Source organism: Micromys minutus (genome assembly GCF_963924665.1).
Source record: "Micromys minutus genome assembly, chromosome: 4".
Classification (NCBI taxonomy): Eukaryota; Metazoa; Chordata; class Mammalia; order Rodentia; family Muridae; genus Micromys; species Micromys minutus.
The window spans coordinates 1,219,099-1,232,338 of record NC_137973.1 but is presented as its reverse complement, the minus strand read 5'-3'; the positions used below and the strand labels follow the sequence as shown (position 1 = coordinate 1,232,338).

At 34.6% G+C, this 13,240-nt stretch overlaps 1 protein-coding gene across 2 annotated transcripts in view; it reads left to right on the top strand.

Annotated features, from left to right (window-relative positions):
• The window catches only part of GPR149 (G protein-coupled receptor 149), a gene marked incomplete at both ends in the record, with an annotated part of 58,096 nt that overhangs the window by 8,638 nt on the left and 36,218 nt on the right, over window positions 1–13,240 (top strand). The gene's annotated exons all lie outside the window — the stretch shown is intronic.

Here is a 13,240-nt window from a genome sequence, read left to right as displayed (position 1 = left end):
TTTTCTACTGTCATTTTCATATTGTTTAAAAATTAGCAGAATACCAAAACAAGTATATAAAACATTAGGAAAATATGGATATTGTTTTAGAAATTAGTAATCTCAGGAGGAGATAAATACTTGTCCTAAATTTATTAAGGCAGACAAAAGTAGAGACCAAAAAAAAAAAAAAAAAAAAAAAAAACAAAAAGCTACTTATTTTTAAAACATTAAGACTCAGCAGCTAACAGGAGACTTAACATATTTTTATCAGTTTGTGTTTGGAGCATATGAGCCCTTTTGGTTTTTCTGATCTTAAACATCAGTAATTCTCATAATGAAATGTGTGTGTGTGTGTGTGTGTGTGTGTGTGTGTGTGTGTGTCCAGAACATGCCCTACCTTGTGTGCTCTTTTGTTACTCTATCATCCAGCATGACTCTTAAGAGTATGTTTACTTAGTTTTTAATCATCAAATTGACACAATCCAGATTCACCTAGAAAGAAAGAATCTGAACTCAAGCTGTTCTTGATTATCCTGACCTGTGGCTGTGACTGTAGGATCATTTTTTCTGATTGATAATCGATGTAGGAAAGCAGCCCACTGTGGGCAGCACCATTCATGGCTAGATGTAAGAAAGTCAGTTAAACATGAGCCAAAGCACAAGAATGTAAGCAGCATCCTTCCATTGCTTTTATTTTAATGCTTCTTAAGTTACTATCTGTCTTGTGAGGAGTGTTAGTGGACATGTAAAGCCAAATAAACCTATTCTCTCCCAGTTCTCAGTCATGGTAGTTATCACATCAGAAAATCATGCTAGCACAATCTGTCATGGATCTTACTCATTCTTTTTTGTTCCCTTATTTTATCATAAATGTGTCTTTCCAATACAATATAGTATATGTTTGTTTGTTTGTTTAAGCTTTCTCAGGACAATATGACATGTAGTTTTTTTAACTTTAATTTTTTTGTGTGAACAGTAAATGATTTATACTTTCTAAATTACATATCCAAACTATCTCAAATATCACAATTTATAGCCTCATTTAAAACATTTCATTATAGGAAGTTTAAGTGTCGAACTGTACCTAGTCAAAATAAAACACTCAACCTATTTGCACATAAGTATATGTTCTCACCCACAGCTCATTTTAAATAAAAAAAGTAAAATGATATACAAAAATAGAAAACTTTGGTCAGTCTAAATACTTGCTGATTGAATATGAACGTTTTGACATCTGTGATAAGCAGCGAGGAAGATGATTGGAGATGAAGTAAGCGAGTGGCACAAGATTAAAAACAAGTGAGACTTAGAAGAAACCAGTTGACAGCAAGTAAAATATTGTCATAAACATTAGAATAACAAGAAACACTAATGCTGGACCTTCATATGTGGGTATGCCCTTATTATACTCACAAAATTTGTTATGATTTTCAAGATTAGCATTGGGAAAATTTTTTAAATCTTAATTTTGAAAAACCTTATAGAGTATTTTAAATGTCTGAATTACAAATATCAACAAAACACAGATGGATCTGGAAGGGTTATGAGAACTTTTCCCAGATTAGAACATAGGTTTTATGTTTTGCATCTCTTTATTAACACAGACGTACCTTCCTTCCAAGTAGCTTCTTTGTGCTGAAAACAATGATGACTCAATGGTTTACTCTGAAATGTACTGAGCTTCAGAAGACATGTCAGCTGCTGTTTTTAAATGATTGCTTTCATTTATGTACTTACATAGCTTTAATATTTTGGCTTTTTGCACTTTCAAGAAAATACAAAAATATATTTCACAAATTATCTTTTGTCATTTCTCATAAATTTCAGGATTGGTATATGTCCCTAGAATATTTCAATATTATTGTTACATTAAGTAATTTTCATAGATCATACAGAAGATAATTTTAAGATTTTTTTTTTAAGACTGAAGTGTCCATGCAAAAGTTAGATATCCCTAAGAGAGAAATTGGAACTGAGTAGGTTGAAAATGGAGACCAAGATATTGAGATGCTAATAGACTTTCAGGTAGGTCCCGTGCAATTCTGTAATCCAAAACCAAACATCAAATTACTCAAATGCGCAATGGATAAACAGGAAGAGGAGGGGTGGTTTCTAGACTTGTCAATATGAGGTAGCAACTGCCTTTAAATAATAAAAAGTAAAATAAATGAATACAAATAATACATGAAAAACAAGAAAATTTAAGCAGCACTACTTGGGCTCTACTAAAGAATGGATTTAAGCTTATATTTAATTTAAGCTTCCATTTAATGTATAATCTATTAAGTAAGACTACAGGAAAATCTTCTGATAGACACATTTTTTTCTATTCATAAAAATATACAACTATTAATGTTTTAAAATAAACTATTAAGAAGTCGAATGCCAGTGTTGGGACATTGACACTTTAATAATGTAGAGGCTGAAATTTATCAAAGAGTAATTATTGACATTTCTAACTAAAATGCCCATAGTAAAAAATAAAGCTACTTGTCATATCTATTCATAGCCTTTACTGAGTCATTCCAGTCCAGATGACTGGCTAAAATTTAGATATTTTATTTTTAGTCACTTTTATTCATTTGAACTGGTTAGTTTATCACTTAAAGGTCAGAGACATGAAAATGTATTACACTAATAAAGATATGCCTACATGCTTTATTATCATAAAAGTAATATGGAATTGTTGCAGAGGACTTAAAAAAACAGATAATAAGCCATGAAAATACATTCATTCTAACCATCCATACTTGAGTACAGTTTGTATTTTGTCCTATAAATACTTGACTTTTTTCCCAGAATGCAATTCTGCTTTTGACACACATGCCACATATGTTGCTATGGAATCTACATTGTTCAATTCACCAGGATAATTTTTACCTCATCTAAAATGATCACTGTTTGTGCCTTCATCTGGCACAATACTAGAGAACTAAGGAGCCAATTGCTTCAGTAAACAGTAACGGTTTTTCACAGACAACCAGTCAAGGCTTAACTTCTACCTCTTTCCTTGTTAAGTGACTGCCTTTTATTTGATCTCAAATGACCAGGAACTCCCTACTTATTTTTAAGGCTTTACTGTGAACTATTTTTGAACTTTAAAAAAATCTATAAATATAAAACAAAAAGCTCCACTATATTCATCAAACAATTTCCACTATTGTTAACACATTGTAAAAAATAGCAATGCCATTACCAAAAGTTGGCAGTCAGGCTGATGTGAATTTTGCCCATGGTGCTTTTCGGGTGGCTTTTCTGAGCCAGTGTCTGATCCACGGGCACGTACTGCATTAGCTGTCAAGATCTCCTCTTGTTCCCTGAGCCTTTCATGACTTAACAATAAGAATATTATCCAGCTCACCTTCCTTTGCATTTTATGGTATACTTTGATTTTTAATTGCTGATGTTTTGTATTGATTAAGTCAAGTTCACATCCTTTGAGCAAAACTACAGCAATATGTCTACCATGCATGCATTTCTTTATGCATTCCTTTAATTACGTCATATGGGTATGTATGTATTGTGATCCATAGGATGTAAAGCATACCATCACTATCATATTTTTCTGTTATGTAGACTTGGCCATTAGCAACTACTTGATGCTGGTATCTACATCCACTCTACACACCATAATAATCAGCTTGACCTTTCCTCACTTTTAGGCAGCATAAAATAAACCTCTTTTTTACTGTTTTTTTGTTTGTTTGTTTGTTTGTTTGTTTTTTGACCACACTCTTGAGCTGACCCTTTTCTAAAGAACTTCAGGATTTTTGTTAAAATGGGGTATTTAGAAACACAAATTTGAAAGATAGATGTTAATTGTTACTAACATTTTTTGGGTTCTTTTTTGGTTTTTGTTTTTGCTTCAAAACACAATTATTGAATATATAGATTGGAAATTCCTTTGTATATGCTATGTATACAACTGAATTCCTAATAGTCTTGCTACAAAACAGTTTAAGGCTAAGTGATCTTAAGGCATTTAAAGTTTTCTATCATGTAACTCTTCAAGTTTTTCCCTTTTCTTGTTTATAACATCTTTTCTGATACTGATAAAACCACTTTTTATTCACAAATAACTTAATTCTCACCTAATACTGCCCTCTACATGATTTTATAATCACTAACCCACAACCATGGGTAAGAGCAACAGCAACAATAATTAACTCCAGCATAATTTGCAGTTCATTTTATCTTTAGGTTATAGTTAATGGCAAGATGCAACTTTATTATTTTATTTAGGGTTGTTATTTTTCTTCTCTAACACTTCTGTTTGCTTTATCAAATTTTGTCTTTATTTTGATTTATTAATGTATGTGTGTGAAATATTGCTATATTTCAGAGACCTGTCAAGCAAAAGAAAACATATTCCTTCTTTCCTGGTCCTATTTTCCTATTTTTTAAATCATTTTAGTCTACCTCTTTATTTAAGCTGCTGTGTAATCTATGCTTTAACTGTCCCATATTTCTATTCGTAGAACGATATATATATTCTTTCATAATGTTTTTTCTTACATAAATATGTTCTTGTGTTTGCTCTTGATATAATTATTTAAATTACATTTTATTACAATAAAATATTATTGTCCTGGCTAGTTTTGTGCTAACTTGACACCAGCTAGTGTTAGTTGAGAAGAGGAAAACACACTCAAGATAATATCTCTATAATACTGACTGTAGGCAAATCTGTAGCATATTGTCTTGATTAATGCTTAGTTTGGGAGGGCCTCTCTCTCAGGGTACTATAAGAAAGTAAGGAAGGTGAAGAAACCATGAAGAATGGCCAGTAAGAAGCCCTTCTCCATGACTTTGCATCAGCATCTGGCTTCATATTTCTGCCTTGCTTGAATTCCTGTCCTAATGTTCCTCATTGATGAACTTTTAACTGGAATTTAAGCAAGATAAACTATTTTATCCTCAGGTTGCTTTTAATTGTGATGTTTTATCAAAGCAATAGAAACAGTAAGTAAGGCATAATATGGCCGAGAAGTTACTCCAAATCTATGCCATCCATGTCTGCAACCTACTGTGGGTGCACAGTCATGCCTGGGTCTTAGTGTGAGTACTACAAATTCAAAGTAAGGTCCTCATGCTTACAGGCAAAGCTCTCCTATCTGCTGAGGAGAGCTACCTACCTACCTACCTCCTACCTCCTTTCATTCTTTATCTGTTCATTATAATGTTAATATTTTCATTGATTGTTCCTGGATGTTGAGTTGTGGGTAGAAAAGTAGTTTAAATAACAGTTATCCGCATTTTCTTTTACTACCTGTATCTTATGGCTTTTGAAACATGAATCTCAATTCAATTTTGAGTTGATTCTTTTATTTGATGAAAGATAGGTATATAATTTTCTCTTTTTTCCAAATGATTGGTTTTTATTTAAAAGCATAATTTATTTATGAATGCAACATTATCTAATTAAGCAAATTAAAATATCACCATGTGCAGCATTTCCACCACTAGATAGAGAGAATGATCTATCTCTGGATCTTTGGTTTGTCTCCTTATTCATCTGATTTGGCATTTTACTGTTTTAATTAAAGTTACTGGTGAGCTCTGATGTCTGCTAAGGTTGGTCTCTTGGAAGATTTTATTTTCCCTTTTCAGTATTTTTCTCTTGATCCATGCATGTTTATTTTTCTTTATATTAAATTTAATTTAAGCTTGTCTAGCTTCACTAAAAACTTCATCAAGACTGTGCTAGAGTGCAAAGATTCCAAAGAGAATAGACATCTTTTCATTCCAAGTTGTCCTACACAAACTGAGAGTATTCTTTTGTACTCTTCTACTCTGCTCTTTACATGAAAGATTTTTAAGTTTTGTTTCTATAAGTTGTACATTGTTTTGTTGAGTTTATTTAAGAGCATTAACCTTCTTTGTTTCCCTTTTAAGTGAAACTTGAAAAAAATCCCCCCACCTAATCATAAAAAGACTGATTTAAATGACCAGTCTTTGCAATGTCTGTACTCTGTGTGCTTTCAAAGTACTTGTGTCTATAATGTATAACTTCTAAAGAACAAGTTAGCCAGAAAAAAAAAATACAACAAACAAACCAATGAAGTTTGATCCAAAGATTTTAAATGGCACTTAATGTAGGAAGTAATGAAAATGGGCACATGTGTACAAGTCAATCATATCATTAACAATCAGGAAGTCATGGTTAAAATAGTAATGACAAGCTGCTGCAGAACAAGAGTGACCACACTTCAACAGTATGATGAGTGTGGAGGAGTAAAGGCTCATATAAACTTCTCATGGCACCAGATAGATGGATCAGCAGACAAGAGCACTTGCTACTCTTTCAGAGAACCAGAGTTCACCTCTCAGCATCCACATCAGGCAGCTCACAACTGACTATAATTCCAGCTTTAGGGAAACTCTCAACCTCTGCTGGTCTCCAAGCATAACAGCACTTAGAAATGTATACACACACACACACACACACACACACACACACACACACACACACAGTTTAAAGTAACAAAAATGAATAGTGAAATAAATGAACTCTTACTGAGAAAAATGCCTGCACCCCTTTGATAAGGAGGTTGGTAATCTATCCAAAAATGAGATAAACTCATGCATCATACCTCAATAGCTGCTCTTCCCTATATACCTTAGAATTGTACTATCTTCTACAGCTACTGAACACATCTGGTTTTTAAAATACAAAATTATGTGTTTTTAAATAATTATATTAATTCCTTCAGTTGAACTAGCTACAGGTCGATGCTTGGTATCCAAATATGGCTGGTGGCTACAACGCTGGACAAAACAAATACAAGGCATTTCTACGGATGTATTTCTATTAGACAGCACCTGAGCTTTGTTTTGATATTGCTAACACTTGAACCACATAAGAATGAGCATACTTAAGATTTGAGTGCAAGAATTGCACACAGAAGTGTGTTTTCTATGCATCCAGGACAGCTTGAGCTTTAGACCTTATGTTTGCTCTGATCTTTTCAGGGATGCTCAGGATCTTCAAAATATATTCACCTGGCATATGGTTTTGAAAATTTAATTGAAGATATATCTGCATTTTTTTTTCCTAAAGAGTACATTTAATGTAAGCTTTAGGCTCTTCAAAATATGCTTCTAGTCCTGATTAAAAAGCAATAAAAAATAAAGTAAGGCTACACAAATAATATGAGTTTTGCAAATATAATTTTAAAAAAAAGACCACATGTAATGAACACTGTCTATAATATGTGGTGAGCTGGAAAGCAGACACAGTAAATTAAATGGTTTGAGGATACATGAGAAAGTGATAATAACATGATGGAGCGACAGAAGTAATTATGAAAGTCTGTGAAGTGTTTGCTTGTAAGAATGGTCCATGACCTGGAGAGTACAACTGTGATCCCCAGAGATGCTGACAACATCCCCCTCTCATCTTACAGGAAGACTATGCTCTTACGGACAGCATGTATAAGCTTACTGTTTTCTTGCTTGTGTGCCAAGATTCCTATTTTTTAAATATAGATTTTATTTTAATTATGTATATGTGTCCATTCTTCTGTTTGTTCCTACCCCTCGCCCCCGTGTGTGTGTGTGTGTGTGTGTGTGTGTGCCCCTATGGAGGCCAGAGAAGGTGTTGGATGACCTGGTAATGAAGCTGCAGGTAGTTGTGATCTGACGAACTAAGGTGCAGGAAACTGAAGCTGGATATTCCACAAGAACAGCTAGAGATGTTCATTGCCAAGTCACTTCAAAAGCTCTGAATTTCAAATTTTAAATAAATAAAAAAAAATAAATAAAATTTGCCTGGCTGATCTTAAGGTGCATCTGCAGCCTTGGTGCTCTCAGCATTTTGTCTTTTGCATGTGGCCCAAGAGCATCATTCTTCCTCTCCCCTTGCACATGAATACTCACATGGCCACTCATGTCATCATTTCCCCTCTATGCTCAATGCTGCTCCTCGCCTTTTCTTGATAGGTGTGCTTGCTTACGGTCATACACACCCTTTCTAAGTGTCTGAAATTCAGATATAGGTCATGTTTGATTGTCTTTTATCCTTGAAGAAACTCAATTATAATACCTTTCTGAATGCATTTTCAAGCTAAACTCATTTCTTTGGTAGATATGTCACACTAATTCCTGATGTATCTACTGTCAGCCATAGTTTTCAAGCCTTTTGTTTTTGCTCCTGTCACTTAACCAAAAAATTATCCATTTGGTCTGTAGTTTAAGCCCAGTAGTATCTTCTGTTAAATGTCAGCTTGACAAGATGGTCATTTTTACTGTATTAATCCTGCCAGTCCATGAGCAAGGCAGATCTTTCCATCTTCTGAAATCTTCAATTTCTTTCTTCAGAGACTTGAAGTTCTTGTCCTACAGATCATTCACTTGCTTGACTAGAGTTACACCAAGGTATTTTATATTATTTGTGACTATTGTGAAGGGTGTTGTTTCCTTGATTTTTTCCTCAGACTGTTTAACTTTTGAGGAAAGCTACTAATTTGTTTGAATTAATTTTATATCCTGCCATTTTGCTGAAGTTGTTTATCAGGTTTAGGAGTTCTCTGGTGGAATTTTTGGGGTCACTTAAGTATACTATTATGTCATCTGCAAATAGTGATATTTTGACTTCTTTCTTTTCAATTTGTATCCACCATCCAAAGAGTACACATGGAGGTGCATATGTAGCAGAGGATGGCCCTGCGTCCTGTTAAGGCTAGCTTCCTTAGTGTAGGGCAATGCCAGGGTGGTGAGATGGGAGTAGGTCAGTGGGAGAGAGAGCATCCTCAAAGGAGAAGGAGGGGGGAGGATGGGAGGGGGCAACCTGGGAAAGAAGGATCGCATTTGAAATGTAAATACATTAAAAAGAAAAAGAAAAGCATGCCTTATCCTTAAGCTCTAAGGATTTGCATTAATCCCCAGCTATACCCCACTGGGCTCCCCAGGACCCAAGTTGCCTGCCATGATTCTCAAACCTTTCTTCTGACAGTCTGCATTATAGACAGGATATTTTTTTCTAGGGAGCATAAAAAGTCGGCTTGATCCCGTCAGCTAACTTCCACTGCTTCTGCCTTTCCTACTGCTGTGGAGAATGCCTTCAGATGCTGGTTTCGAGAATGTCTATATTTCTATACCATCCTTCCTAAATTTGTGTCATCCATGGATCTAATGACAACTCTTTATATTTTATTTAAATGTACTCACTAAACAGTGAAGCAGGAAATTTTTGATTTTATAGATGTAAAGAATAGAATATCTACAAATCAGCAATGAAATGAAAACAAACCAATCAAACAAAGTGGTTTAAACTACAGGATAAAAAGCAAGGCAAAGAGGAAAAAAAGAGCAGATCAAATAAAAAGGGGAGAATGTGTTCTCCAGAGTTATTTGAACCATATAAGTTCAACAGACCAAACTCTGGCTGTCAGGATTAGCAGTGAGTGTCTGGGCCCACTATTTTGAGAACTTATCAAGCAATATATTAAAACTAACATTAAAAGAACTAAATTAAAAATGTTTGAAAGCTCCCATCACAGAGTAATAACCAATGATTAAACTGATAGAGTATCTAAATACCTTATTTCATCATGAAAATTGTGTGTGAGTACTGAATTCTCACCCTATATCTTGTCATATGAACAAAAAGGTAATATGAAGGAGACGGGACCAATGAGAGAAGTCTGACACACACTTACAAACAAGACTTACATTCTTTTTATTTTGTTTATAAACAAGTTAGTGCGCCAGCAGTTCTTATAAGACCCAGGACTACCACAATGGGCTGGGCCCTCCCTTCCTTGATCACTAATTGAGAAAATGCCTTATAGCTGGATCTCATGGAGGCATTTTCTCAAGGCAAGTTCCTTTCTCTGTGAAAACCCCAGCTTGTGTCAAGCCGACACACAAAACCTGACAGTAAAATTACATTCAAGAGCAAAGAGCTGCTGGTAAACAGAAGGGTTGATAGCCTTAACAGAAGCAGGGAATTGTGCATTCAGAGGCAGAGTTGTTTTACATGGAAAGAAGTGAACATTACAAAGAAGACAAGTGCTATTCACAATCCCTGCAATGGTTTCAAGCAGCACAGATAACAAGGATTTGAAAGACAATCGTATACATAGGCCTTAGGACTAGGATTCAGTGTGAGCTTAGGAGAGTTGTGTCTTAGAACATACTTCTTCCCATCCTCAAAGCTGCTGGCTTCATCTCCTCTAGACTGTGTCTGCAATGCTTTACTTTCATTCTCCAACTCCACCTGCCCACCCCACCCCTTTTTTTTTTACTGAGATGCAGCTGTTTGCATGCAAGTCAACTTCCCACACTCACACATAGTGTAGGCAGTGGGAAGACAAAGGGCTTAGAACTTCCTATACAGAATTTTACTGTGGAAAAAAACTCATTGAGTGAACAAGCCAATTAATGACATCAATCAAATTCACTATTAAATTTACATGAATATGTTACTGGTGGAATCATTGTCAAAAAGAGAAGGAAAGCTGTATTAATTACAAGGAAAACGGAGGGGTTACAATAACACAATAACAGCATCATAGTTTCCTAATGAGATGGCAAGGAAAGTAATATTATGGTTAGACGTCGTCATAACACAAGGAACTGTACTCCACAGTAATCCATTGGTATTCTATAACCACTAACCACATGGAACTTTTCAGATTTAATTTTGTTTAACAAAATTAAATAAGACTCAAAATCAGTCTTATTTTATTGCAACCCACATTTTACAGACTTGGTAGCCATGTGAGTCTGGTGACTTCCTCTCTAGATGGTTAAGACATAGAACATTTTCATCATTGCAATGAGTTCTGTTTGCTATTTAATGAATAGCTGCTCTGATCTTAAGTTCATTTAATTGGATTAAGTCCATAGTTTAGTCTTGTTTGGAATGGCCAAAAGTTGGTGAAAGAAAGCATGCAGAATTCAACTTCTAAGACATGCACATCTATCCTAAAACTAATGCTGACCCACACCTGGGTAGCTTCACTCTGTTTGAAGTGTAAACAGGGCATTTGCTCTTATATGCAATAACCTCAGCTTTCTCTGAGTTACCCTTGTTCATCTCTGGTCTAAAATGTCAAAGAAGATAAGGAAATATTTTTAAAAAATGACTGGGGGGCTGGAGATATGTCTCGGTGGTTAAGAGTTCAATTCCCAGATACCACATGGCTTACAACTATCTGTAATGGCCTCTTCTGGTATGTCTGAAGACAGCCCCAGTGTACTTATATGTAATAAATAAATAAATCTTTAAAAATAATGACTGGGACATATTTCCCAAGTGATGTTGGAAAGCTTGGATACACATATCTAGCAAGAGTGATTGTCTGTTTGCTTGTGTGGCCCATTAGTTGATCATGGGTACCTTTACTCCTTGTTTCCATATTCATTCGCTTGGTCTACATGCTTTTCTTAATTCCAGTACTTAGCAAATCATATTTCAATACTTTTAAATTATATTTTTAAATCAGGAAGTATGATTTTTCCAGCATTGTCCTTACTTCTCAAGACTGTGCTGCCGTTCTGTGTGACTATTCTATGTGAGTCTAAGAACTAGTTTTTCTATTTCTGAAAAATGCTATCATTAAGCTTTTGAGAAAGATCACATTGAGACATCACATTACTTTATAGTGATACTTTATCAACTTTATTTCTTCCAATCCATGAAAATTGTATATATTTTCATGTCTGGATGTTCTTTCATTATTTTCATCAATGTCTTTATAGGATTTGCATAGTGTTCAGTTTAACTTTCTTAAATTTATTCACAAGTATTTTATTTTTGATGCTTTGGTAAATGAGCATTTTCTTAATTTCTTTTCAGATAGTTCATTGTTAATGCTCAGGAACTCAGCTGGCTTTGTATATTGATTGTATTCCTGCAATACAAAGAACTTACATTCCTTACTTCCTCCTTCCATAGCTGGATGTATTTTATTTCTATTTCCTAATCATCCTGGCCTGGAACTTCTAGTTCTATTCTCCCAAACATGGTAGGTGTAGACATCCTTGGCTCATTCATGATCACAGAGGAAAGTCTTTGAAAGACCTTTTAAAGGCAATGTAAGCAGCAAACCTTTCATATATGGACTCTTCAGGTAATTTGCCTTTCCTAGTTTCTTAAAAATTCTTATTACAAAAGATGTTAAATCCTTGCCACTTTTGCTCCGTCGTTCAAAATGACTTCATGGTATTTACCCTTCATTTGGTTTCTGTGTGATATATTCTTCCCCTTGATTTTCATATTGAGCTGTGCTTGCTTACCAGAACTAGCACATGTTTGATAATCATGTGTTATATGTTTAGTGAGGTGCAATTTTGTTTGCTTGTTTTAGCTCTCATACTGTAGCCCCAATTATCTCAAACTCATGATAATCCACTCACCATATTTTCCCAAGTGCTAGAATTATAGGCCTCAACCACCATGCCCAATATCTGAGTTTCACATTTGTGTCTATAATAAAATACCCCCAACAAAAAGAAACTTAAAGCAGGAATGAGATAGGGTTAGCTCTCAATTCTAGGCTAAAGTTTAGTAAGTACTTGAAGCAACTATTAACATCACAGTTGTGGATAAAGAGAAATGGCCCATGTGCATAAGTACTTACCTAGCTCTCTTCTGTTATATAGTCCACAGCCCATACCCAGCAATGAAGCCACACACCATCAGATGCAGGCTTCCCATATCAATTAGGCAATCAGGAAACCTTCCCATATACCACCCAGGACAAACCTATCTAGACAATTTCTTAAAACTTTCTTCCCAGGTAATTTTATGTTATATCAAGTTAAAAATTAAAATGAACCATCATACTCATAATAAATTATTTTGATCTATTGGCCTATAGATTTCTTTTTTTTTTTTTTTTTTTTTTTTTTTTTTTTTTGATCTTTTGGTCAGCCTTGATTTTCATGGTAATGCTGGCTTCATAAAAGTTAGTTTCAAAGGATCTCATCTTCTTTGGTTTTTCAGAAGAGATTGAAAGGGATTGCTTTATTTCTCCTGTGAGGGCTTGCTATAATTTAGTAGTGAGAAGCCATTTTGCCCTGGGCTTTCTCTGATGGAGTACTTTGATGCCTAACTCAGTCTTCCTATTGGTTATAGTTTTGTTCAGCCTGTGTATTTTTCAGGATTCAATCATAGATGGTTGTTTGTTTTTTAGATTTTATTCATTTTTTTCTGTGTCATCTAATATATTGGTGTTGCTTGTTGTAATTTCTTACTGAAGTTTTTATTCTTCTTTTTTACCTCTTAGCCTATTTTGTTTCTCTATTTCTC